The sequence below is a fragment of the Eurosta solidaginis genome, chromosome 2 (assembly GCF_040869045.1).
Source record: "Eurosta solidaginis isolate ZX-2024a chromosome 2, ASM4086904v1, whole genome shotgun sequence".
Classification (NCBI taxonomy): domain Eukaryota; kingdom Metazoa; phylum Arthropoda; class Insecta; order Diptera; family Tephritidae; genus Eurosta; species Eurosta solidaginis.
Genome location: NC_090320.1, coordinates 145,657,332 through 145,683,590, shown reverse-complemented (window position 1 = coordinate 145,683,590; position 26,259 = coordinate 145,657,332). Strand labels below are relative to the sequence as shown.

General features: G+C 38.3%; 1 protein-coding gene across 5 annotated transcripts in view; it reads left to right on the top strand.

The window, feature by feature from the left end:
- The first annotated feature begins 631 nt into the window (after positions 1-631).
- The window catches only part of Pka-C1 (Protein kinase, cAMP-dependent, catalytic subunit 1), a 110,267-nt gene continuing 84,639 nt past the window's right edge, over positions 632-26,259 (top strand). The window contains exons 1-2 of one of the 5 annotated variants that reach the window (XM_067766314.1): positions 675-858; positions 1,572-1,745. The gene's annotated coding sequence lies outside the window, so the exon portion shown is untranslated. Of the gene's footprint in view, positions 859-1,571; positions 1,746-26,259 lie in introns of all 5 variants that reach the window. The other 4 variants (XM_067766313.1, XM_067766316.1, XM_067766315.1 and 1 more) reach the window with 4 other exon arrangements.

The window sequence follows — 26,259 nt, the reverse complement described above, 5'->3', positions numbered from 1 at the left end:
TGTGTGTATTGTTTACAGATAAGCACTGTTGCCATTGACCAGTTTGCATGCATGCTCAACTTTTTCCATTTTAATTTTTGATGTTGTAAAAGGCTGGAATTAATTTTAAATAAATATAAATAGATTGCATATTTATAATCTGCACTTTTACATAATTATTTCGAATTATTTTCACAATTTTTCAAACTGTAATTAGGTGTTTTGGCATAAAACTGCAAACGGTCAAAAATTAGCGCACAAAACTTTACTAGGCAACTCTGTCTAGTGAGAGAGCGATCAGCCGACACGTTCTTACGGAAAAAATCAAAATTGTTTTGATTTCTACGTTCCGGGCTACGTACGTGCGGGCGTTGCACGTCGTTGAGTTTTCGTTTACATTGCACATTCATAAGATAGGTGGTGTCAGCTGGCACGTTTTTTCTACGTACGTTCGTGAGTAACTGCCGCATAACTGCCCTACAAAAAATTTGGTCAAAAAACCTAATCACGCCCATGCAAATGTGACTATGAATATAACCTATGACCGTAAAATGACTAGTCAAATGACGTGGAATGACGAGAGCGTTTTTGCAGGGTGTCTTATAAGCTGTCGCTGATTTGTACTGTGATATTTCAGTAGCTGTGACAAAATCACAGGTACGCGGAGATTTGCCAACTCTAGAAGGTATAAATATTATCGTAATGTTCGTGACCAAGTCGCCATTTGCAAAGTATAAGAAGGGTATAGTTTAGGAGATTCGTTGTATATAATACAATTGTGAGTTGCATATATTTGATTTGTTAATGTGCTTTGTATTTACTGTGAAATAATTGGTCAAAGCTATGTTCCGTTTTGCGTTACTGGGGATTTAATGATGGGTAAGGATCTTGTCCAATTGGTAAAGGAAATGCTAGAAAAAATATATACTTCAATATTTTTGTTAAAATGCAATGGTGCTTTTGAAATAACCAGTGAATAAAACACGACCCAAAATTATATACAATTAAAAAAAAAGGCTTATTGGGTGAAAATGATAGTTTGGCACCCCTTATAATAAAAATAAAGAATAGCTTAATTGGTTAAATGAAAATTCATTGCTGATCAAAAATATGTATTGGGGGACTATACATTTTTTCTTGTATTGGTGGGGGAGGCCCTCTTATATCATCTATAAAAATACCACCTCGCCCACAACCCAGCCAGCATTTTTTGAAAATTTTGATAAAAAAATATTTTAATATCATTATTATTATTATTATGATGATTGAAAACCATGATTGAATCATGATTAAAAACCTTCAAATTTAAAAGCATTTTCTGTTCGAAAATTAACGTATCGTCGGGAGAAAAATGTACCATAAATGTGATTATTCTTGAATAATCATTTATGATTCCTATTTCGAAACGTTTTTTTTCATATTTGATATCATTGTAAAATTGAGCTTTAATAGTTTTAGAGTAATATTTGACTGTTTTTCACAGTCATTTTCTGATAATATTCGTGAATATTATTTCAATCGTTTTGGTTGAGATTTTTGAATCATTTTTTTTTATTATAATGCATTTGTTCTTCATATCTCATTCAAAATAGGATACTACATAATCTTATTTCATCAGGGAAAGAAAGCATGCGAAAGTGAGCTATTCGAACCACAGCTAACACAAACTTGACCGATATACACCTGCGACTACAACATCCAACATCAGCATTATCGTCTGCATCTTAAAATACGGATACGATACCGGATGTTGAAGCCGTATTCAGGTATGTCAAGATAGTTTCCCTTACCTCGGGTTCAAATAGCTCGCAACCTATGTATTGTCCCAATCATTATGTATTTTCTGGGAAGCTGAAGGGGAGAAATGGTTGGGGAAATCTTCGTTCACGAGCAGCATTACATTATTTTTGTCTTGACGAATATCTTTTGCATATATAATAAAATTTTTATATATTTTTTCTTAGCTCCATGATTGAAAAAATATGTGTATGAAAAAAATAAAATTTTTAATGAATAGTAAAATTTCAACCAGTATAAAATTCATTATTCAATCAACAAATATATTCATAAAAGATTCAGAAAGCTGAATGAAAAATGATTAAATTTTTGATCACCTAAAGTCATATATGTAATACTCCTATATTGCTACAAAATACTAGCTACTTTCCCAAACATCAGAGTGCCGATATATTGCTGTTTAAAAGTTTTTGTTTTTGTATTCAATAATCGAATGTACCTAAATTGTACTAATTTGTACTTAAATTTTTTCTTGACACACTTATGCTGCTACAATCACAAATAATTTATAGGCTGTCTTGATTTCGAATTCAAAACACATTGCGAGCATTTTCTATTAGCAATATAGGAGTATTACATATATGCCTAAAGTAAACACATTTGATTCAAATATGATTCCAAAATGTGATTGAAAAACTATATTCAGTTTTTGGTCATCAAAGGTAAGCATATTTGATTATTCTTTTTGTTGGTTTTTATGAAATATTAAAATTTAGTCATTAAAGGACTTCAACTATGATTCCAAAAAGTGATCGAAAAGTGCTTTTTAGTTTTTCATCATCAAAAGTATTCATTGATTATTTCTTTTGTTCAATTGTATGATAACTCATTATTTAGTCAGAAAGAGTAATTAATTTGTATTGATATGTAGGGAAATTCAAAACTGAATCATCTAAATGCTGAGTGGAAACAGGCTCACAATTTAATATTAAGGTTATACAAAGAGAAACAATTTACTTATTAGTCTACAAATTTAAGAATTAATCAGACTATAATTACGTTTTTACTGCACAGAAGAATACAAAGGAACAGAATTTATATTAAAGAATATGAATGTATACTATTGATTAAATCAATTGTCGGAATGGGTTGTTGACATTATTCAACTTTATAATAAATTAAGGTAATTCTATACGACAGCATGACACTCCAAAAATATCGAAAGAGGTGTCACCAGACGCGTATTAATCTCGGTAATAGTCTAGTTGAGGGGTCGACTGCTAATACGCTACCAAAAATATCGAGAGAGAAAAGACGCGCATTGACCTCGACAACAATAATCCAAAGGCGCAAAAGAAAAATTGTATCTCTGTCCGAAGATATTTGCAGTTGAAGTTGGCAATTTTCACGTGGTTGTTGTAATGTTCTTGTACCCACAAAAAAATTGTGGCTTAAGTGCAGAATACATACATTTGTCAAATTAAAAAAATTTATATGAGTATCGGTAGTGGTGTTTATGGTGAGTCCAACCGTATAATTTTTTTTGGTGCAAATAATAACTATAGGGGTAATTCCACGTCAAAAGGTAAATTTTAAATTTTTTTAAAATAAAATATCTTTGAAACTATTGGGTCAATCTTGAAAATTGTAATGTGTTTAGATAGGTAATAAAACAAGGTTTTGTTTTATATATAAAACATCTATATTTAGAAGAAATTTCTATAATAAAATTATGTTTTTATGGGAAAATTATTGCTAACTTATCATAAATCGAGTAATAAGTCGAAAAAATGTGTTATTGACAAAATACTTTAATACTATAGTGTAGAAGATAATTTCATTACCTTTAATTTGGTCTATATATCGTTATATTAGAAGGTATAACTTGATTATTTAGGGGCGAAAAACAAAGAAGATGTCATATGAGTTCAATTATTTTTATTGATGTAGGTATATATATGATGTTATTTACGTATGTATGTATGTGTTTATGCATTGTATTAATAATTTTACAAAAATAATTAATGTATAACTGTTAGGTCACCCTGTGACATTTCATGATTTTGGTATTCTTTGTTTATCAGCCCAATTCTAAACGAAAATTCCGTGCGAGTATTTTCCCTTCTCCCATTCCTCGTATTCTGAACAATGTTCGAAAAAGCGAAAACGCGTTATGGGAGAAAAGTAGGTATTCAGCCCAATTCTAAACGAAAATTCCGTGCGAGTTTTTTCCCTTCTCCCATTCCTCGTATTCTAAATAAAAATTCCTTGTGAGTTTTTTCACTTCTCCCTTTCCTCCTATTCTGAACAATGTTCGAAAAAGCGGAAACCGGTTATGGGAGAAAAGTAGGTATTCAGACCAATTCTCAATATTCTCACGGAATTTTGTTCTCGCGAATTTTTTTATTCCCGCGGAAAAATTCCTCCAATTCTTTTCTCCTAGGGAGAAGAATAATTGGGGAATAGGAATTTCGAATTTTCGAAGTCAGCTGTTTTGTCAATTGGAATTTCGTTGCGAAATAAGGTATAAACAATGCACATTGCATTCATGTGGTATTCACTGAAATTAGTAATGAATTGATGCCACAGCAACATCAACAGAGGAGCATAAGAAGAAGAAGACGGCGGGATAACACAAATCCGCCGGAGTTGCCTGCTTTCATTCAGCAAAACTATTTTCTGGCGGCCAAGTCGAGTTATGATATACTTATGATATACTTTTCGACTTAAAATAAAGAATATTGTGGTTGTTGTTGTATTAACAGTGAGAATATTGTGGTAGAATATAAATACATATTGTAACGAATTTACTTGCAAATCCTCTTATTTGCAATCCTCTGCTAAGTTCGAATCACTAAACTGTTGAATAAATAACTCCAATATTGGATAATGGAAAAATGGCCTTTATTAAAGTACTTCACAATAACACTTATACTTTGCTACTCGCTGGCTTAATAACCAAACTGATTGATAACTCAAATGAAACTCTACTATTGGCCGCCAGATCGCGTTCTTAATCAAACTGTTTGGTGTGTCATTCAATTTATTCAACAACACCTATTAATAATTACAAAGATTAATATAATTCAATTTCAAGTTACTCGACACGTCTGGTCGCTAAGAAAGTATAAGAAGAATAATAACATAGCAAGATACAATGAAATGTCAAAATTATTGTTGTGGTTGTTCGTTTACTACTCCGTGCTAGGTGGCTGGCAGAGCTGCCACAGTACTCCCCTTTTAATGACGAAGTCACTGTTGGTTCAGGAATCGTACGCGCCTTGACTTCTCGTATGTTCGAGGGATCGGTTTCGTAGCTGCCTCATCGGAACTGGTATCTGTATCTTCACGTATGATGAAAGCTGGCTTTAATCTGTCAACCGATACAGCAACTTTCTTGTTATTCATCTTCCCGTTAAAAACTCTATCAGTGGGACGATCTATAACCTCGTAGGGGCCGGTGTAAGGAGCTTCTAAGGGCTCTCGAACTGCATCTGTTCTCACCAGTACGTGTGAACAGTCATATAAGTTTTTGAGCAAAAATAAACTTTTCTTCGAGTTATGATGAGCAGCTGGAATAGGTCGAGTGTTGCGCATATATTCTCGGTGCTTAATCTGATTGGACCACCATACAACATTTCTGCAGTGGAAGCTCGAAGATCCTCCTTATAGCATGTTCGTAATCCGAGTAACACGGTCAGTAATAGATCTGGCCATGGAGTTGCTGGGTCACACATGAGCGCTGTTTTGAAGGATCGATGCCATCGCTCTATCATCCCATTAGATTGGGGTTGATAGGCTGTGGTGTGTATGCGTTGACATCCGATCATGCTCGTGAGAGCTCTAAAAAGTGCTGACTCAAATTGTGTGCCCTGGTCAGTCGTGATGGTCTTTGGACAGCCAAACCTAGCGATCCAATGAGTCCAAAAAACTATTACTATAGTCATCGCAGATATGTCTTGCAGGGGAACGGCTTCGGGCCAGCGTGAAAATCGGTCGATCATAGTCAAACAGTAACGATAATCGTTTACCTGGGGCATTACAACGATGTCAATGTGCACATGATCAAACCTGTTGTCCGGCATGTCGATTTTATCCGGTAAAATGGAGTTGTGTCTATGAATCTTTGCTCGTTGACAAGGTAAACAAGCCTTTGCCCAAAGCGCCACGTCTTTGCACATCGAAGGCCAAACATACTTTTTTCGTAGTTGTTTTAGGGTTGCCTTACCACCCGGGTGTGAAAGTCCATGTACCGATGCAAATACTTTGTGACGCAACTCTTTAGGTACGTATAACCTTATATTTCCAGTAGAAATGTCGCAGTAAACGCTGTTGCCTTCGAAATGCATTGTCTGTAACTTTAACGAAGTGCTTCCCTGTAGAAGTAGAGGTAGATCAATATTTTTGGCCTGTGCATGCGCAAGCTCCGAATAATTTACGCTGGTTGGCATTGAAATAGCATTCAGACGTGACAGGGTGTCAGCTACTACGTTAGAGTCACCGGATACGTGCATAATCATCGTAGAGAATTGCGAAATGTAGTCCAACTGTCTTAACTGTCGCGGCGACGCTTTCTCGGGCTTCTGCTTAAAGGCGTGAATAAGTGGCTTATGATCTGTCTTGATGACGAACACGCGTGCTTCCAACATATGTTTAAAATACCGTATGGCTTCATAGACGGCCAGAAGCTCTCGATCGTAAGTGCTGTAATTCCTTTCAGTACTAGTAAGTTTTCTTGAAAAAAACCCTAGAGGCTGCCAAATGTCATCGCAAAGTTGTTCTAACGCCGCACCGATCGCTATGTCTGAAGCATCACTTACCACTGCAAGCTTTGCATCTGGAGCTGGGTGAGCCAAGATCGTAGCTTCTGCTAAACTACGCTTGCAATCATCAAAAGCTTTGAGAGTTTCACTAGTCCAGTTGATTTTACTTTTGTCATTCTTTCGCATGTTGCGTGTGAACTCGCTCAATTGCGACTGTAGTTGTGATGCCTTTGGAATACACCGCCGATAGTAGTTGATGATACCGAGAAATCGGCTAAGTTCGCAAACTGTGTCAGGTGGTTTGTAATTCCTTATGACTTCTACTCGCTCGGCGGGTGGACGTACACCATCGCCGTTGATGACATACCCAAGAAAATTTACTTCAGGTTTTCCAAGTTGACACTTATTCACATTAATTGTCAAACCATGCCGCTGTAATATGGAAAAAACGGTGAAGGTGATCTTCATGCTCGCGTACTGACGTGGACATTACCAGAATATCATCTATATATACGTACACGAAATCGATGTCTTTAAAAATACCGTCCATAAACCTTTGAAAGGTTTGAGTAGCGTTCTTAAGCCCAAACGGCATGTAGAGAAATTCATAAAGCCCGAAAGGAGTGCATACTGCAGTTTTTTCCATATCCGTTTCGCACATGGGGATTTGATAATATGCGCGCACCAAGTCAATTGTAGAAAAAATTTGTTTTCCATATAATTTCTCTGATAGGTCATGGATGTGGGAAATTGGGTATCGATCTGGAATGGTGATCGCATTTAATTTACGATAGTCCCCACAAGCTCGCCAACATCCCGACTTTTTTTCGACCATGTGGAGTGGACTTGCCCATGGACTTTTTGATGGTTGGCAAATACCCTGTTCGAGAAGAAAATTAATTTCATTCTTTGCACTAGAAAGCTTATCCCCAGCTAAACGTCGCGGCCGATCGGCAATTGGATTTCCCTTTGTTTCTATATGGTGTCTTACGTTATTAACGCTACTATTATTGTTGAATTTACGTGAGGGTTTTGTAATCTCTACAAAACGTGTTAAAAGTCCTGCAAAATCGTTAGCGCTGTTAACTGTAGAAATATCAAACTCGGCAGTGTCGACTAATTTTCCGCTTGTGGTAAGACCAGTGGTCCTGTCAATAGGACGTTGTTGATTTAAGTCAATTAATAAATTATAGTGAGTCAGAAAATCTGCCCCAATAATCGCTATATGAGTATCAGCAATGGTAAACGTCCAGTTGAACGCTCGTCTTAACCCCAAATCTAGTTTGAGGATATGGTTTCCGTATGTCTGTATGACTGTTTGGTTAGCAGCATACAGCTGAAGCTCATTTGGTTTTAATTTTAAATTAGTGAATTTACGTGGTATAACGGAAATAATCGAACCCGAATCTACTAGGAACTGGAAGCAATTGTGACGATCATATACATGTAGTCTTGTTTCATGAAGTGAATCATCACTCGGTTTAGTTCTGTTGCTGGTCCTGTTATCGCTGCTACCCACCAGCGGGACTGGCAGCAGCGGCTCTAGTTTGACGAATTAGTGTACGTACAATTTGGACGACAGTTGCGTGCTTTATCGCCAAATTTGTTATGAAAATAACATAGATGTTTCCCTCCATCATTACTAGTTGTTGTTTTGTCCCTACTGGAGGAACGAGCCCGGGAGGTTGAACGTTTTGTCGGATTATTCTTAATTTTGTTGATGTCGATCTGCAGTTTCTTGACCGACTCAGATAGTGACTTAAGTGTATTGACAATTTCCCCCAAGGAATTGCCGTCGCTCGACAACGCGTTAACTGAAGACGAAGCAGCACTTGATACGTTTCCTTGTACCGCTATCATATTAAGAGAGAGCTGACTGCTTCTAACATCTTGTCAGCAATAAGCGCTAATTTGCCCAGATCGTCTTCTTTCCATACTGTTAAAAGTGGGCGTATAGAATTGGGCATTTGTCCTAAAAACAATGTTCTAATAACGGCTGCACTGCCTGGGTCCGGTGCGAGGCGCTGCATGTACGATAACATCTCAGACGGCTTCATACCCGCAGTGCCACCGCCTTGCAACAATCGCCGTAATTTACTCTCTGAAGATTCAGAAAATTTCGCTAGTAACCTACCTTTAAGAGTGGTGTATTTATTTTCGTTTGGGGGCTGAGTTACAAGATCTTCTACTGCTAACAGAATTTCTTGATCGAGATGTATAGTTACCCAGTCAAACTTATCGGCGTCCGAAGTAATGTCGCTCAAATGAAATGATCGCTCTAGTTGTGAGAACCATAACTGCGGATTCTGTTTAATTTGGTACGTGCATACGTTGTCAGTTTACTCTTGTTGACAAAGGCATGTAATTGTTTTGCAGTGATTCAATGCTTGTTTGAACTTGCTGCAATTGCTGCTTTACTTCGTCGCTCAATTCCGCCATCACACTGTCATGAAATAAATCTTCTTCACTCGAATCTTTATTTGTAGCACTACGCAAATCGTATCGGCCGGCATGCATAACCCTAATTTAGCTTGAGTTAAAAATTGCCGATTGAAAAAAACTCGTTCAACCGCAACATCAAAAAGATAATATTCTAGAACGTTCAAAATGTTCTTCCTACGTTTAATGTGTGCATTCGCTTCTCGCTCATTCGTTGAACGTTGCTTTTCAAAATATTCTGTGCCGATGTATGTGTGTATACGCTTCCTCGCAAATTCGTTGAATTTCGTGTTGGGAATTTTCCGTGGTTTTGCACTATCGTTGCTAAAACGATTTGCAAACGTGTCGAAAACTGAAAAAGCTTCTTGTTGAAGATCACGTCGGGGTCACCACTTTGGTGTTTCATTCAATTTATTCAACAACACCTATTAATAATTACAAAGATTAATATAATTCAATTTCAAGTTACTCGACACGTCTAGTCGCTAAGAAAGTATAAGAAGAATAATAACATAGCAAGATACAATGAAATGTCAAAATGTATTGTTGTGGTTGTTCGTTTACTACTCCGTGCTAGGTGGCTGGCAGAGCTGCCACAACTGATTGATAGCTCAACTCAAACTGAGTTACTTCTTACTCGCCTGCCCCGCTTTTATAGTTTACGCTGCATACTTCTAGGCTCTTCGATTTCCAGAACTTACTAGTTAGTTTCGGCTACAAAATCGCCAGCCACAACTACGTGCACAAATTATTGCTCTCTCTTGTGACAACTCAGATAAGATATATGCATGTGTTTGTGCATTGCCGCTCCGCTGCTCGTATACGTACATATGTGTAGACGCAATTATTTATTCGTTTATGTAGATACATAATGATTGAATTATTGATGTGGATGTTTGTAGTTTACAGTCTCGCGCATACATAGGCGTATAAGTAAATGCATCTGTGTGGGACATCTTTCGGCTGCCTTATATGTGTGTATACATGATTTGATTATTGACGTAAATACTGCTTATCGTGGCCTTAGCATCGCCTTAGTGATGGTATAACTTAGTGATGTTAATATCCGTGACACTGCCCTCCACCTAAGTCTGATCGTCCCGGTCAGACAAATCTCTCGATCTAAACGCTGCTAATCACTCCAAATGAACCACTTTCATTTTGGTTCGTGGTTTGGTAGTGGTTTGTATGCGGTACACTACATCGTTGATCCGTTTTACAACTTTGTATGGGCCTTCAATTTCAGGGACAAACCTTTTTTTCGTTGTGGGTTGTATAGCAGCACCAAATCTCCTTCCTGAAACCCTTCCGAATTAATTGCTTTATCGTTCCTCGCTTTCATCTTGTCACTCATAATCTTTGCTCGTTGCCTTACCAGATCGTGTATCTCTCTCAGGTCTTCTTCCAAGACACCAGTGGATTTCTTGACATTCCTCTCCGCATCGGCATCTATCCCATACTTCAAATCAGCTGGCAGTCGAAGGTCATTGCCAAAAATTACCTTTGCGGGAGTTTGGCCCGTTGTGTCATGTACTTCCGATCGGTAGGCCATCAAGAATAATGATATGTGTGTATCCCAGTCCTTATGGTACTTGTCTACTACTTTCCTTAAATGCTCCTCCAATGTTCTATTGAAACGTTCCACCGTACCATCGGACTGAGGATGCAATGCAGTTGTCCGTGTCTTTCGAATGCCCAACTTCTTGCACATTTCTTGGGACACAGCTGATTCAAAATTCCTGCCTTGGTCAGAATGTAACTCCATTGGTACACCATACCTTGCAACCCATTCGTTTTTAACCACTTCTGCTACCGTTTCTGCTTCTTGGTTTGGGATTGGGTATACCTCTGGCCATTTACTGAAATAATCCATAACCACCAGTACGTATTTGTTTTCGCGGTTGCTAGTAGGAAATGGACCTGCGACATCCATGGCGATCCTTTCAAATGGTGCACCTGAAATATACTGCTTCATCTGGCCATGACTTCGGGTTTTGGGCCCTTTCGCTCTGTTGCATACCTCGCAATTGGCAATCCACTCGGTAACCGACTGACGGCAACCAACCCAATAGAATCTCTGCTTAATCTTCTCGAGCGTCTTCGTGATTCCAAGATGACCTCCGCTTGGACCATTATGTAGCTCGCTGAGCACGTCAGGAATCCTCGTTCTGGGAACAACTATCAGATTCTTGCATTTACCATCCTCACTCTCCCATACTCGATGAAGGCAACCGGATATCAATTCTAAACTGTTCCACTGTGCCCAATATGACTTCGCAATGGGACTCTCTGCTGACATCTCTTCTCTGTATGGTCTTTCATTTCGTTCGAGCCCTTGCATAACACGTGACAAATCTGTATCTTCTAGCTGACACTTTCTTAGCTGTTCCTTGTTCCATTCATCTGTACATTTTATAGTCATTAGCCGGACATCTATAATGTCTTCTTTAGCCTCGGCTTTTGAACAGTGCTTGCATTCCAAACTACATGGTCTCCGTGACATTGCATCGGCATTTCCATGGGTACTACCTTTTCGATGCTCAATGGAAAAGTCATAGTTTTGCAGTCGCTCGATCCACCATGCCAATTGTCCTTCCGGATTACGGAACTGCAGAAGCCATTTTAAAGCTGCGTGATCTGTCGTGACACGGAATCGCTGGCCGTAGGGGTATTTGTGAAAATGTTTAATGCACTCTACCAATGCCAATAGCTCTCTCCGCGTAACGCAGTAGTTCCTCTCTGGTTGTCCAATCGAACGGCTATAATATGCAACTACCTTCTCCTGTCCATCGACCAGTTGTGATAAAACGCCTCCTATAGCATATCCGCTCGCATCTGTATCTAGAATAAACGTTGCTCCTGGAATCCGATATGCCAATATTGGGGCAGTGCACAAACGCTCTTTCAATGTTTGGAAAGCTTCTTCTTGCTCCTTCTTCCATTCAAAAGCTTTATTTTTTCTTGTTAGCTCGTGGAGACTATGGGCTACGCTGGCAAAATTTGGTACAAATCGGCGGTAATATGTGCACAGCCCAAGGAAACTTCTCAATTCATGCAGATTCTGGGGCCAATCCTTTACTGCCTCTATCTTTTCATTCGCTGTACGGATACCTTCTGTCGTTACCTTGTGACCCAAATAATTTACTTACTTTTTAAACAGCGCACACTTTTTGGGACTTAACTTCAGACCAGCGCCAGCTATTCTCTGGAAAACTTAATCTAAGTTTTTAAGATGTTCATCAAAGTTCTTGCCCAATACGATGATGTCGTCCAGGTACACCAAGCATGTTTTCCAATGTAGTCCTTTCAATACCTGGTCCATGAGCCTCTCAAAAGTAGCTGGTGCATTACAAAGTCCAAAAGGCATCACTGTAAATTGCCAAAGACCATCGGCCACACTGAAGGCTGTTTTCTCTTTATCTTCCTCCTTCACTTCAACTTGCCAGTAGCCGCTTTTCAAGTCCAGCGTGGAAAACCATTTCGTACCAGATAGCGAGTCCAGAGTATCGTCAATTCTTGGCAATGGGTAGCTATCCTTTTTCGTTACGTCATTCAACTTCCGGTAGTCCACGCAAAACCTCATTTTTCCATCCTTCTTCGTTACAAGTACTACCGGTGAGCTCCATGGACTAGCTGATGGTTCGATAACGCCGCTATCGCTCATTTCTTGTATGATTTGACTCACAACTTCCCGCTTCGCCAGTGGAACACTACGTGGAGCTTGACGGATCGGCCTCGCATCTCCAGTGTCAATTTGATGTTTCACAACGTTGGTGCGGCCTGGTTTAGAACCATCCTGGTCAAATATGTTTGCGTACTTTATGAGCAGTTGCTTTGCTTTACTCTGATAATCTTGATCTAGCCCCTCCGTCCATGCCGTGATGTCATTTGAAAGATCAGTATTACTAGCTGAAACGTGTTCCTGGAGCTGTTCACAGTTAATAACTACTTCAGCCTCTTGGCATCTTCCCAAAATAGCTCCTTTAGTCAGTTTGAGTGGTGACTTGAACTCATTGAGTACTCTTACCGGAATACGACCATCTTGTTTTGCCATAGCCAGGGTTTTTCCTACAAGTATGTTCAGTGCTGATTTGTTTGCTGCTTCGACAACCCACAATTTGTTTGTCCCACAATCTCCATCAACCTTTGCCCAGATGACTGCTTCGGATTTTGGTGGTATTCGCTGACTCTTCCACCAGCACTCGTTTACTGCTGTAGCCTCTCTCGTAGCCGAAATTAAGTGGTACATCCATGTTCTTATATCGCATCGTCTTGCTTTGCATGTCAATCTTGATGCCCTGGTCGATTAAGAAGTCCACTCCAATTATGATTTCATCATCAATCTCTGCCACTATAAAATTGTGTACTACCGTGACGTTCCCAATTGCGACTTCACATGATACTTCTCCTAGAACCGTGCTGTCTTCTCCAGTGGCTGTACGCAATCTTGCTCCATGCAATGGTCTTATCTTCTTGTTGACTAAATCCGCTCGAATCCACATGTCCTCCGACAGTAAGATTGTTTGACCTTCCAATTTGTGAGATAGAGATTATGGGCCATTCAATTAAAGGAGCCAGCTGTCGCCCCTTGCGGCTGGCTCGCTTTAGTTTAACGATTGAGTGGACTTGGAGATTTGCTCATCTCCTTCAGCTCTGCGTTTTTATGGGCCATTCAATTGAAGGAGCCAGCTGTCGCCCCTTGCGGCTGACTCGCTTTAGTTTAACGATTGAGTGGACTTGGAGATTTGCTCATCTCCTTCAGCTCTGCGTTTACGGCCACCCACATTGTTGGAGCTATTGGAACCGGTGCTGCAATGTCGTGCAATATGACCTGGGTTGCCGCACTTGAAACATTTAATCACTCCGGCATTTTTCTGTTGTGATCCCTTCAGTGCTTCCAAAATTGTGTCTACCCAATCTGGTCTTTCCACTTCCACACGATGAGCTTTGTATGCTGGTTTACTCAATAGTGAGGCCGTTTCCTGAGTCAATGCATGTCATACCGTTTCAGCAAATGCCAGTTTTGGGTTTGCGTATGTAGCTCGCTTCGTTTCCACGTCTCGTATGCCATTTATAAAACTCAGGATTTTTACTCTCTCGGTGTATTCCACGGGTGCGTCTGCATTTGCGAGATGAGCCAACCTTTCAACATCCGAGGCAAACTCCTGCAAAGTCTCATTCGCTTTTTGGTAGCGGTTTTGCAACTCAATTTGGAATATCTGTTTTCTATGCTCGCTTCCATAACGTCGTTCTACAGCAGCTATCAATGCTTCATAATTGTTCCGCTCTCCTTCGGGAATCGTCTGTAGGATTTCCGCTGCTGGCCCCTTCAATGCCACGAACAGTGCAGCAACTTTATCTTCCGCATTCCAGTTGTTCACTGCTGCGGTCTTCTCAAACTGTAGCTTGAAGACCTGGAAAGGAACATAACCGTCAAAAGATGGAGTTTTTACCTTCGTATTACTCGCTGAAGCAGCCGGCCGATTAAGTTGCAATTCCTGTATACGACCTCTCAAAGCATCCACCTCTGCCTCAAATTTTTCTTCAAACTGCGTTATTTTCTCGTCTATACGCGCTTCGAGTTTTGATGATAAACGCGCCTCTTGCTCTTTCAGTTGTGTTTCCATCTTTGATGTAATCTGTGTCGACATTTCTGAAATACGTGTCTCATTCCAGCTGGGATGCCATATATGTCTTCTGCTCTTCCAGTTGAGATGACATTTGCGATGACATTTCTGAAATACGTGCCTCCTGTGTTGGCATATCGGTTGATATTTGTGACGACATTTGCTTAAGGTCTGCTAGTATCGCGTTAGTGTCTACACTCGCCAATGGATTCGGAGTCTATCTTCTCTTCCAATTTAGTCGCTGGCTCTTCCACATCGGGATAAAAGACATACTCGTCCACATCAATTCCTTCCAACTCCATTACCTCTCGTAGCCGTGCTTGAAGTTCGATCTTATTGCCGGTTGTATTCAATCCACGGCTCTCCAACTCCTTCTTCAATTGCTGGATCTTCAATTCACTGAACTTTGCCATGTCCTTGTAGTCCTCTGGAATTTATTCAACAATTCCTCTTCTGACACCAATTGTAACGAATTTACTTGCAAATCCTCTTATTTGCAATCCTCTGCTAAGTTCGAATCACTAAACTGTTGAATAAATAACTCCAATATTGAATAATGGAAAAATGGCCTTTATTAAAGTACTTCACAATAACACTTATACTTTGCTACTCGCTGGCTTAATAAAAAAACTGATTGATAACTCAAATGAAACTCTACTATTGGCCGCCAGATCGCGTGCTTAATCAAACTGATTGATAGCTCAACTCAAACTGAATTACTTCTTACTCGCCTGCCCCGCTTTTATAGTTTACGCTGCATACTTCTAGGCTCTTCGATTTCCAGAACTTACTAGTTAGTTTCGGCTACAAAATCGCCAGCCACAACTACGTGCACAAATTATTGCTCTCTCTTGTGACAACTCAGATAAGATATATGCATGTGTTTGTGCATTGCCGCTCCGCTGATCGTATACGTACATATGTGTAGACGCGATTATTTATTCGTTTATGTAGATACATAATGATTGAATTATTGATGTGAATGTTTGTAGTTTACAGTCTCTCGCGCATATATAGGCGTATAAGTAAATGCATCTGTGTGTGACATCTTTTGGCTGCCTTATATATGTGTATATATGATTTGATTATAGACGTAAATACTGCTTATCGTGGCCTTAGCATCGCCTTAGTGATGGTATAACTTAGTGATGTTAATATCCGTGACAATATTTTAGCACAAATTTGTACAAATAAGTGTTCTTTCTTTAAAGAACCAATACCTACTTTTCTCCCATAACCGGTTTCCGCTTTTTCGGACATTGTTCAGAATACGAGGAAAGGGAGAAGTGAAAAACTCACAAGGAATTTTTATTTAGAATACGAGGAATGGGAGAAGGGAAAAAAGTCGCACGGAATTTTCGTTTAGAATCGGGCTGATTATGAATGTGAGGGAGAGGGAGATTTCTCTGCCATTTCATAGGAAATTTTTCACTAGTTAAATTAAAGGGAATGCATCAAAATAGTTAAAGGAAATTGGTTATTTTAAGAAAGAACACTTGTTTGTACAAATTTGCCCTAAAACATGTATTTACGTTCTACCACAATATTCTCACTGTTAATACAACAACAACAACAACAACCACAATATTCTTCATTTTAAGTCGAAAAGTATATCATAAGCAAAGGAAGAGCTATTCGCATATTTGATGCAGCCATCCAGAAATTGCGCAAGGATTTTTTAAGAAGGCTTAAATAGATCTTAGCATATGGCGAAAGGCGAACTCAGCTCGACTTGGCCGTCAGAAAATTGCTTTGCAGAATGAAAGTAGACAACTCCGGCCGATTTGTGTTATCCCGCCGTCTTCTATGCTCCGCTGTTGATGCTGCTGCGGCACCAATTCATTACTCATTTCAGTGAATACCATATGAAATGCAATAATGTGCATTGTTAATATTTTATTTCTTAATTTCAAACAAATTCGCAGCAATAATTAAACTTTTCAATTTTTTAAACAAAATAAGAAATGCGCAACGAAATTTCAATTGACACAACAGCTGACTTCGAAAATTCGAAATTCCTATTCCCCAATTATTCTCCCTAGGAGAAAAGAATTGGAGGAATTTTTCCGCGGGAATAAAAAAATCCGCGAGAACAAAATTCCGCGACAATATTTAGAATTGGTCTGATTATGGATGTGAGGGAGAGGGAGATTTCTCTGCCATTTCATAGGAGTTTTTTTCACTAGTTAAATTAAAGGGAATGTATAAAAATAGTTAAAGGAAATTGGTTGTTTTAAGAAAGAACACTTATTTGTACAAATTTGTGCTAAAATATGTATTTACATTCTACCACAATATTCTACCCCAGCGGGTTAGGGGGTCAGAATATTCCCGCGGTAGGTATGCCTGTCGTAAGAGGCGACTAAAATACCAGATTCAAGGGGCTGTGTAGCGGAACGCTTCAGGTTGCCAGCGCAATATATAGCTTCTCTAAACCCAATTGTCAACCTCACCTATCCGCGGCGAATCCTGTTTCACTAACAGACGAGGCTCTGGCGACCCCAAGATCCTCATGGAACCTGTACGTGGGGGAGGAGGGGATGGCCTGAAGGTTTAATGTGGCCACATAAATCATTCCCGAGATGGTCGGGCTAGCACCTTAATGGTGCTGTGGTACGGAGCGTACCGGATCTGTATCCGGCAAAGGACCATTACATCGATAACACAGCAACCTTATCGCTACAACAACAACAACTACAATATTCTCACTGTTAATACAACAACAACAACAACCACAATATTCTTTATTTTAAGTCGAAAAGTATATCATAAGCGGCGGAAGAGCCTTTCGTATATTTGAAGCAGCCATCCAGAAATTGCGCAAGGATTTTTAAGAAAGCTTAAACAGGTTTTGGCATATGATGAAAGATTAATTCAACTCGACTTGGCCGCCAGAAAATAGTTTTGCTAAATGAAAGCAGGCATCTCCGGCGGAGTTGTGTTATCCCGCCGTCTTCTTCTTCTTATGCTCCTCTGTTGATGTTGCTGTGGCATCAATTCATTACTAATTTCAGTGAATACCACATGAAATGCAATATATACTGTGCATTGTTTATATTTTATTTCTTAATTTCAAACAAATTCGCAACAATAAATAAACTTTTCTATTTTTTAAACAAAATAAGAAATGTGCAACGAAATTTCAATTGACAAAACAGATGACTTCGAAAATTCGAAATTCCTATTCCCCAATTATTCTCCCTAGGAGAAAAGAATTGGAGGAATTTTTCCGCGGGAATAAAAAAATCCGCGAGAATATTTAGAATTGGTTTGTATTGTATTCGTTCATTTACTTTACCATGTATTTGTCCATATAATTTACGCTGTATTTGACTATATACTTTACTGTATAACTTGATATATATATTTAACTAACGGAATCTGAGCATAAGATTGGAAGATATAAAAGGTACAACATAGGGATAACGTGTCATTAGATTTGCAGACGTGCCAAGCAACACAATTATAAAACAAATAAACATTCTAGAAGTTGTGTATCGTATTAACGTTAACAGCGCCGAAAATTCTCTTTTCATTTTTCAATATAATAGCCCTAAGTTTTTATAATTTTTTGGCACGGCTTGCTTGTTCGTATACGGTGATATATTGTTGAAATTTTGCGGGAATTTATTGCTAACACGATTGTCTGATCGTATGTACATGATTTAAAATTATTAAGCGCATGTCGTAGTCCGACAAATATTTTTTGCGAAGCCGTGCGCCTGAAATATTAAACAATAGTGAAAACGAATCATCTTTTGAAAGAGCGGAAATGGAAGAGTCAAGTCAAGTGGGTGCTGCCGGAGATGGTCAAATTCAATCTATAGTCGCCACGTTAAACGCATCAGTTGAGCTATTGAGGAACAGCACTGTCGAAAGTCAAAGGGACATTGTAAGATTGCGCGAGAATATTCGTACGCAGGATATGGGTGAGCATAGCGTAGCAACACAGCCAATACAACGTGAATCAAGCCTAGTCACAACGCCGTCGACGCCTCTACCAGCCCAATTCTAAACGAAAATTCCGTGCGAGTTTTTTCCCTTCTCCCATTCCTCATATTCTAAATAAAAATTCCTTGTGAGTTTCTTCACTTCTCCCTTTTCTCCTATTCTGTACAATGTTCGAAAAAGCGGAAACCGGTTATGGGAGAAAAGTAGGTATTATGAATGTGAGGGAGATTTCTCTGCCATTTCATAGGAGTTTTTTCACTTGTTAAATTAAAGGGAATGCATCAAAATAGTTAAAGGAAATTGGTTATTTTAAGAAAGAACACTTATTTGTACAAATTTGTGCTAAATTATGTATTTACATTCTACCACAATATTCTCACTGTTAATACAACAACAACAACAACCACAATATTCTTTATTTTAAGTCGAAAAATATATCATAAGCAACGGAAGAGCTCTTCGCATATTTGATGCAGCCATCCAGAAATTGTGCAACAATTTTTTAAGAAGGCTTTAATAGATTTTGGTATATGGCGAAAGCGAACTCAACTCGACTTGGCCGCCAGAAAATTGCTTTGCTGATGAAAGCAGGCAACTCCGGCGGGTTTGTGTTATCCGGCCGTCTTCTTCTTATACTCCTCTGTTGATGTTACTGTGGCACCAATTCATTACTCATTTCAGTGAATACCACATGAAATGCAATATATACTGTGCATTGTTTATATTTTATTTCTTAATTTCAAACAAATTTGCAACAATAATTAAACTTTTCAATTTTTTAAACAAATAAGAGATGCGCAACGAAATTTCAATTGACAAAACAGCTGACATCGAAAATTCGAAATTCCTATTCCCCAATTAGTGTTCTCCCTAGTAGAAAAGAATTGGAGGAATTTTTCCCCGGTAATAAAAAATCCGCGAGAATAATAATTATTATTATTTTATTTATTACGGCCAAAAAAGCCTAATTCATTGTATAGTACAATTTACAAAATTCATAATTGTTTCTTAAAAATATTTCATTAAAAAGAAATGAGTAAATTTATTGTTTAACTAGTATTAAATATTTAAATTTTTACAATATAGAAATAGTTTTTCTTTAAACTTAACAACGTTTTCACAGTCTTTTATCTCTGCTGGTAGTTCATTATACATTTTATAGCCTACGTATTCTAAGGTCTTTTTTGCGAACTCGGTTCTTACTTTGGTAAGTCTTAAATTTCTGCTACTTCTAGTTCCATAGTTATGGATCTCATGATTGTACTGTATCCTATCACTCAGATAATTTGGTAACATTCCCTGTGTTATGTAATGTATAAACTTCAAAGAGTAATAACAGATTAATTGTTTAATACTGAGCCAATTTAACATAGGAAGCATAATACTTTTTGATGTTCTATAAGAGCATTTTAGTATCAAACGCATTGCTTTGTTTTGCTGTATTTGGAGCTTATTAATTAACGTATCATTTGTTACTAGTAGTGTTGATGGGCAGTAAATAAAATGTGGTTCTACAATTGATCTACAATTGATCTACTAATATTTTGTGATGTTGGCTAATCTGCTTACATGTTCGATACATAAATCCTATTTTCTGTGCAATTTTCTTCTCTAAATGATTCATGTGTTCTGTGAAACTTAGTTTCTCATCAATTATTACACCTAGGTACTTCATTTGATCTACTCTTTCAATTGCATTGGTTTTTATTTTCAGACTAGACTGGATTAAGTTATTATGGTTCTTGTTAAATATCATATACTTAGTTTTATCAATATTAAGTTTTATCTTCTGGCGGCCACCGTGGTGTGATGGTAGCGTGCTCCGCCTATCACACCGTATGCCCTGGGTTCAACTCCCGGGCAAAGCAACATCAAAATTTTAGAAATAAGATTTTTCAATTAAAAGAAAATTTTTCTAAGCGGGGTCGCCCCTCGGCAGCGTCTGGCAAGCGCTCCGATTGTATTTCTGCCATGAAAAGCTCTCAGTGAAAACTCATCTGCCTTGCAGATGCCGTTCGGAGTCGGCATAAAACATGTAGGTCCCGTCCGGCCAATTTGTAGGGAAAAATCAAGAGGAGCACGACGCAAATTGGAAGAGAAGCTCGGCCTTAGATCTCTTCGGAGGTTATCGCGCCTTACATTTATTTATTATTTAAGTTTTATCTTTCTACTGCATAGCCACTTAAATAAATTATTTAAGCTTTCTTGTATTTTCATGACAGCGCAATCTACATTTTTGTCACTAATGCTAACTAATGCATCATCCACAAAAAGACTTATTTTACAATTTCTCAAGCAAGTTTTTATATCATTGATGTAAATTATAAACAATATCGGAGCAAGTACTGAGCCTTGTGGCAGCCCAATGTTAAAATCAACAACCAATGAAACTGCGTCTCCAATTACCGTCCTTTCCAAAGCTTTTCCCTTGATCCCAATTTTATCCATTAACTTCAGCAATTCATTTCGATCGATTGTTTCAAACGCCCTCTTTAAGTCTAAGAAGCAAGATACTACTACCTTTTTATCAGCAACAGCCTCTTTCCACTCTGCAATTACCGTATTCAATGCTGTTTCGCAGGAGTGGCCTTTCCTGAAGCCTGATTGCTCTGGTATGATTATATTATGATCGTCTAGGTATGCTACTAGTTGCTTTTTCACCATTGTTTCCATAATTTTTTCATCAATAGGTAGGGTATTAATCGGACGCAGCTCGTCAGGTTACATTGTATTTTTTACTTTTGCCACTGGTATTATTGTGGACATCTTCCAGCAGCTGGGAACAATGCCACTATCAAACGATTCGTTTATAAAGTCCTTATATAAGTGTGCAATGTACACCATAGAGTCCTTGATAACACCCTCTGACAATAGGTTTTTACCGCCATATTTGTTTTTAAATGATTTTGTTATGTTCATTATATCTTCTAACTCGATACTGGTGAGCTCAAATGTTGCTACCGAGTTGGTTGTTTCACTTTCATCAACAAGTTTAATTGTTTCAATACTATCATTGATTTGAATTATGCTCTGAACAAAGTAACAATTCAAGACATTAGCCATATCGTTGCTATTTTCTAGACATTCACCGTTAAATACTATTTTTTTAATATGCTCTTTATTATCTGCAAGTTCCACAGCATCTTTCAAACATTTCCACATGGATTTCATATTTCCTTTATTAATAATCACTTGATCTTCCATGTATTTCTTCTTTTTAAGTATTATAGTTTTTTTATATATTTTTTAACGGCATTACAATCATACAAATTACCTGTGCTAATCGCAATTTTATATAATTCAAATTTTCTTTTATGTAGTACTGTTAGTTCACGGTCGTATCACTTATTTCGCAATTTTATATTGATCCTCCTCTCGTACGTCAACGTTTGCATGGCTTCAGACAAGATATCATTCAAAGCCCTATTTTCTAACACTATATTAGATATAGAACTTATATCACATATCCGCAGCAGATTTATCAGGTTCTCCGCGCTGTAGTTCTCCCAACAGACGGCATCAGCATATTTTCTCATTCTGCAATATTTTGAAGTAGGTATCTGAAAGGAGATTGTCTCATGATCAGATATTTTATATTCGCTGGCACATTCAATTTTGATCTGGTCATTATTGGCAAATAGTAGGTCAATTTTTGTAGCTGAGTGCTCCGTTACTCTCGTATTAAAATCAATTTTTTGTACCATGGCCATATGTGCAAACACACTTCTAAGCTGGTTAGAGTACGTGGATGGTATATTCATGTTTATATTAAAGTCCCCAATAATTAGATTATTATCCGAATCTTTAAGTTGCTCTGTGACGATCTCTTTTAAATATTTAACAAAATCTGCATCGCTGCTACTAGGTGAGTGGTAGATTACTCCAAATTTCCACTTTAGAGAGCATTTTTAAATTTTTATAATAATACACCACATGTTCATGTCGAAAGACTTATTGCATACAACGTTGAATTCTACTTGTTCATGTATATAAAATAACACACCACCCGTGTGCCTACTGTGTGAATCACAACGGATTAATTTATACGTAGAAATATTTAATTCGGATTCCATTATATTATCTGTTGTACAGGTTTCGGAGCACACCACTAAGGCTGGTTGTTTAACTTCCATAAGACGTTCTAGTTCTACTTTCTTTGAAACAATACTATTAATATTAAGATATATGCACTGCAGTATACAGCCTTCCTTAGTACGTGTAGTATACGCTTTAGTTTTCCGTGATATAGTCACAGTATATTTGGTTTGTTGCTAGTATCCCATATGTTTTTTCCTAACATTCAGCTTCTGCTGATATACAGGGCAAAATCTATCCATAGTATCGTGGTTTATATCTAGTCCCATATTTAGATCTTTGTTTGCTCTAATGCAGTTGATACATTTATTAATTGCTGTCTCATTGCATTCTTTGGAAAAATGTGCGTCATGACATTTAGTGCACACTTCCTTTTATTTACAGTCTTTAGCTTTATGGTTGAAACCTTTGCACTTAAAACAACACAAAACCTGCACTGCATCATATACTCGGCAACGTTCCCAACCTACATTAAGCCTTTCTCCAGCTAGTACATTTGCGAACGCTTCAACATTCATTTCTATCACGGCATTATAATAGTTTTTCGCGTTCTTTTTCACTTCATATTGCTTAACAATTTTGATGTCCGTTTCACTTCAACAAATGTTTTGTCGTTTAATTCTTTGCACCAGTTCCTCGTCGCTATATTTAAAATTTATACCAGTCACCATGACTGCTGGTTTCACTTTTTTGGGAATCTTAACCTCATAGTTATTTCCCAGATTATTCTCAATGGCATTTTTTATTTTGTCACGCTCATGGTTATTTTCGCTTTCAACAATAACAACTCCGCTTTGCCTTGCTAATATATTAGTTATTTGCAGCCCTTTAGGATCAATTTTCGAGTTTAGGTCAGTTTTGGTTATATCTATATTTTGCCTTTTATTCGGCTTGACAATTAAGGGATGATTCTTTCTAATGTCTGGCAACACTTCTTTTTTTTTGTCCATCATTTTTTGTTATCGCTGCGTATGGCACTTTGGCTTCAACACTATTAACATTTTTCTTTATTTCATTGCACATTTTTTTATTCGCTTTACTTATTTCTTCAATCATTTTCTCATTGTTGTTATTGTTGTAGCGATTAGGTTACTCCCCGAAGGCTTTGGGGAGTATTATCGATGTGATGGTCCTTTGTCGGATACAGATCCGATACGCTCCGGTAACACAGCACCATTAAGGTGCTGGCCCGACCATCTCGGGAACGATTTATATGGCCACATTGAACCTTCAGGCCATCCCTCCCTCCCCACCACCTAGTTCGCCAGAGTGGTCGCCAGAGCCTCGTCTGTTAGTGAAACGGGATTCGCCGCTCGAAGGTGTTGACAATTGGGTTGGAGAAGCTATATATTGCGCTACACAACCCCTTTATTGTCATCCTTGTTTGTTTTCAATTCATCACAGACCTGCTCGCTGCTTCGCTTAAAGCCTTCAGCAATTTCCCGTATTTTGTTCACTTCTATAACACTCTTTTCGCATGATTCTTGCGCTTTTTGCATTGCCTTAATTCTGTCGCTAAATGCAACTTCCACTGCTTTTAAAACTTGCTTTATTTCTCTTTCATGTTTCTTGAGAGCATTATCAAATTCATTCCTGTACTCAGATAGTTGTTTGCCATTTTTGCTCACTACCATCTGCATATCTTTTAGAATGTCATCTACGTTATGAACATACTGCACACAATCAGTACACATAAATCTAAGCATTTCACATTCTTCTAATTTATTAACACTGTATTGGTCTATGCCAGAGCATTTTGTTGATAAATGATAATATTTCCCACACACCCCTTCGCAACGAATTTTTGACACTTTTCCACGTATTGTACTTTTGCACTTGTGCATTTACTCTCCATTTTTTATATAGAATGAATATATGTATCAAACTTTGTAAGTGTATGCGTTTTGCTTTCTTTATTTAGAGTCACTTTCTCGCAAATATATTAAATTTAAAAAATCAAACTTTATTTGGTATAATATTCTTGAAACCAACTTCTGATTCCGCTTTTTGAGTCTCTGTCTCCCACATTATTTATTCTTAAAAAGTATTTGATTATAGTTTTACCATTTTAAAATGTAAAATTCGAGGAGCAGAAGTAAACACAGCCGTACCGTTTGGCGTTGAAACACATCATTGAATTGGTCTGTACGACTTGCCAACCTTTTCCGGTAATGCGGAAGAATGGCCGCTGTTTTTTGCCAATCTTAACAATAGCACGGAGGCATTTGAATACAGCCATCGCCAAAACCTAATGCGGCTTCAAAAGTGTCTTGTAGGGCCCACAAAGGAAGCAGTGGCTGCTATGCTGATATACCCAAACGACGAGCCCAATGTTCTAAGCGAGTTGGAGTTTCGATTTGGTCGGCCAGATATTCTGGTCAAACATCAGCTTCAAAAACTACAGCAGTTCCCGCCAATTCCAGATCAAAAACTTGAGCAGGTGGTGCCGTTTTCTTCCAGAGTGCGCAACGTAGTCGCATTTCTGAAATCTGCAAATTGCCACCAACAGCTAGCAAACGTGTCTTTGGTAGAACAAGCACTAAGCAAACTACCACAAAACAAGCAGTTTGAGTGGGCAAAACATTCAGTAACCATTTCACCGTTCGCCACAATAGAAGATTTCAGTAAATGGCTGAGCGAGTTGGCCAGAATTATGTGTTTGATGCCGACAAGTTCACACAGCATCAGAGGTAATGTCACATCTTCCAATCCCCGACGTATAATGCACATACAAGAAGAAATATCATCAGAAACACCAACGTGCCTTCGGTGCAGCGGTGATCATATGGTCACCAAGTGCGATTCATTCCAATCCGATGATGTACAAACCAGGTGGGACTATGTAAAGAATAATAAGTTATGTTTTTTTTGCTTGAAAAAAGGTCACATTACAGGTAAATGCTGATCAAAGAAGATGTGTGGTATAGACGGGTGTCAGCAGTACCACAATTCGCTTTTACACAACAAGATCTTATCGAAGATGCCATACCAAACTGGTCAGCGGGATAGAAGTGTGCAACCGATGTTAAACTGCCGCCTCGCCAATGAATCGCCTAAGCAACTGTTTAAGATGATACCTATCGACATTTACGGGCCAAATGGTTAATACGAAATCCTAGCAATGTTCGATGAAGGCTCTGCAATTACTATTTTGGAGGAGGATATCGCTAGAAAGATTGGGGTTCGAGGTCAAAGTCACCCGCTAACTCTTCAGTGGTACGATGACCGGGTGGTCACGGAACAATCGCTTAAAGTCAACGTAGAAATTGGAAGCCGTTTTGACGACAAGAAGTTCACGCTTAAGGGTGTACACCGTGAATCACCTGAATCTGCCTGAACAGTCATTCACGAAGGAAAACTTCGAACACTTCGGGCATGTACCCTTACAAAATTATAGTAGCACGAAGCCCAGTCTGCTAATTGGTTTAAATCAAGCGTATCTAGGTGTCACTACAACTTAGATACAAGCCGATAACGACAGCCCCATTGCCGCCAAAACATCACTGGGTGGGGTTGCCTATGGCCCAACTAAATCGTCAACAAGGTCAAGTCCTCGAGTTATGGTCATAAAAGAACAAAATTTACATAAGGTGGTTTCAGATTATTTTTAGGCTGATAGCTTCGTCGTAAATCCAACGTCGGAACAATTGGAGTCGGACGAAGATAAA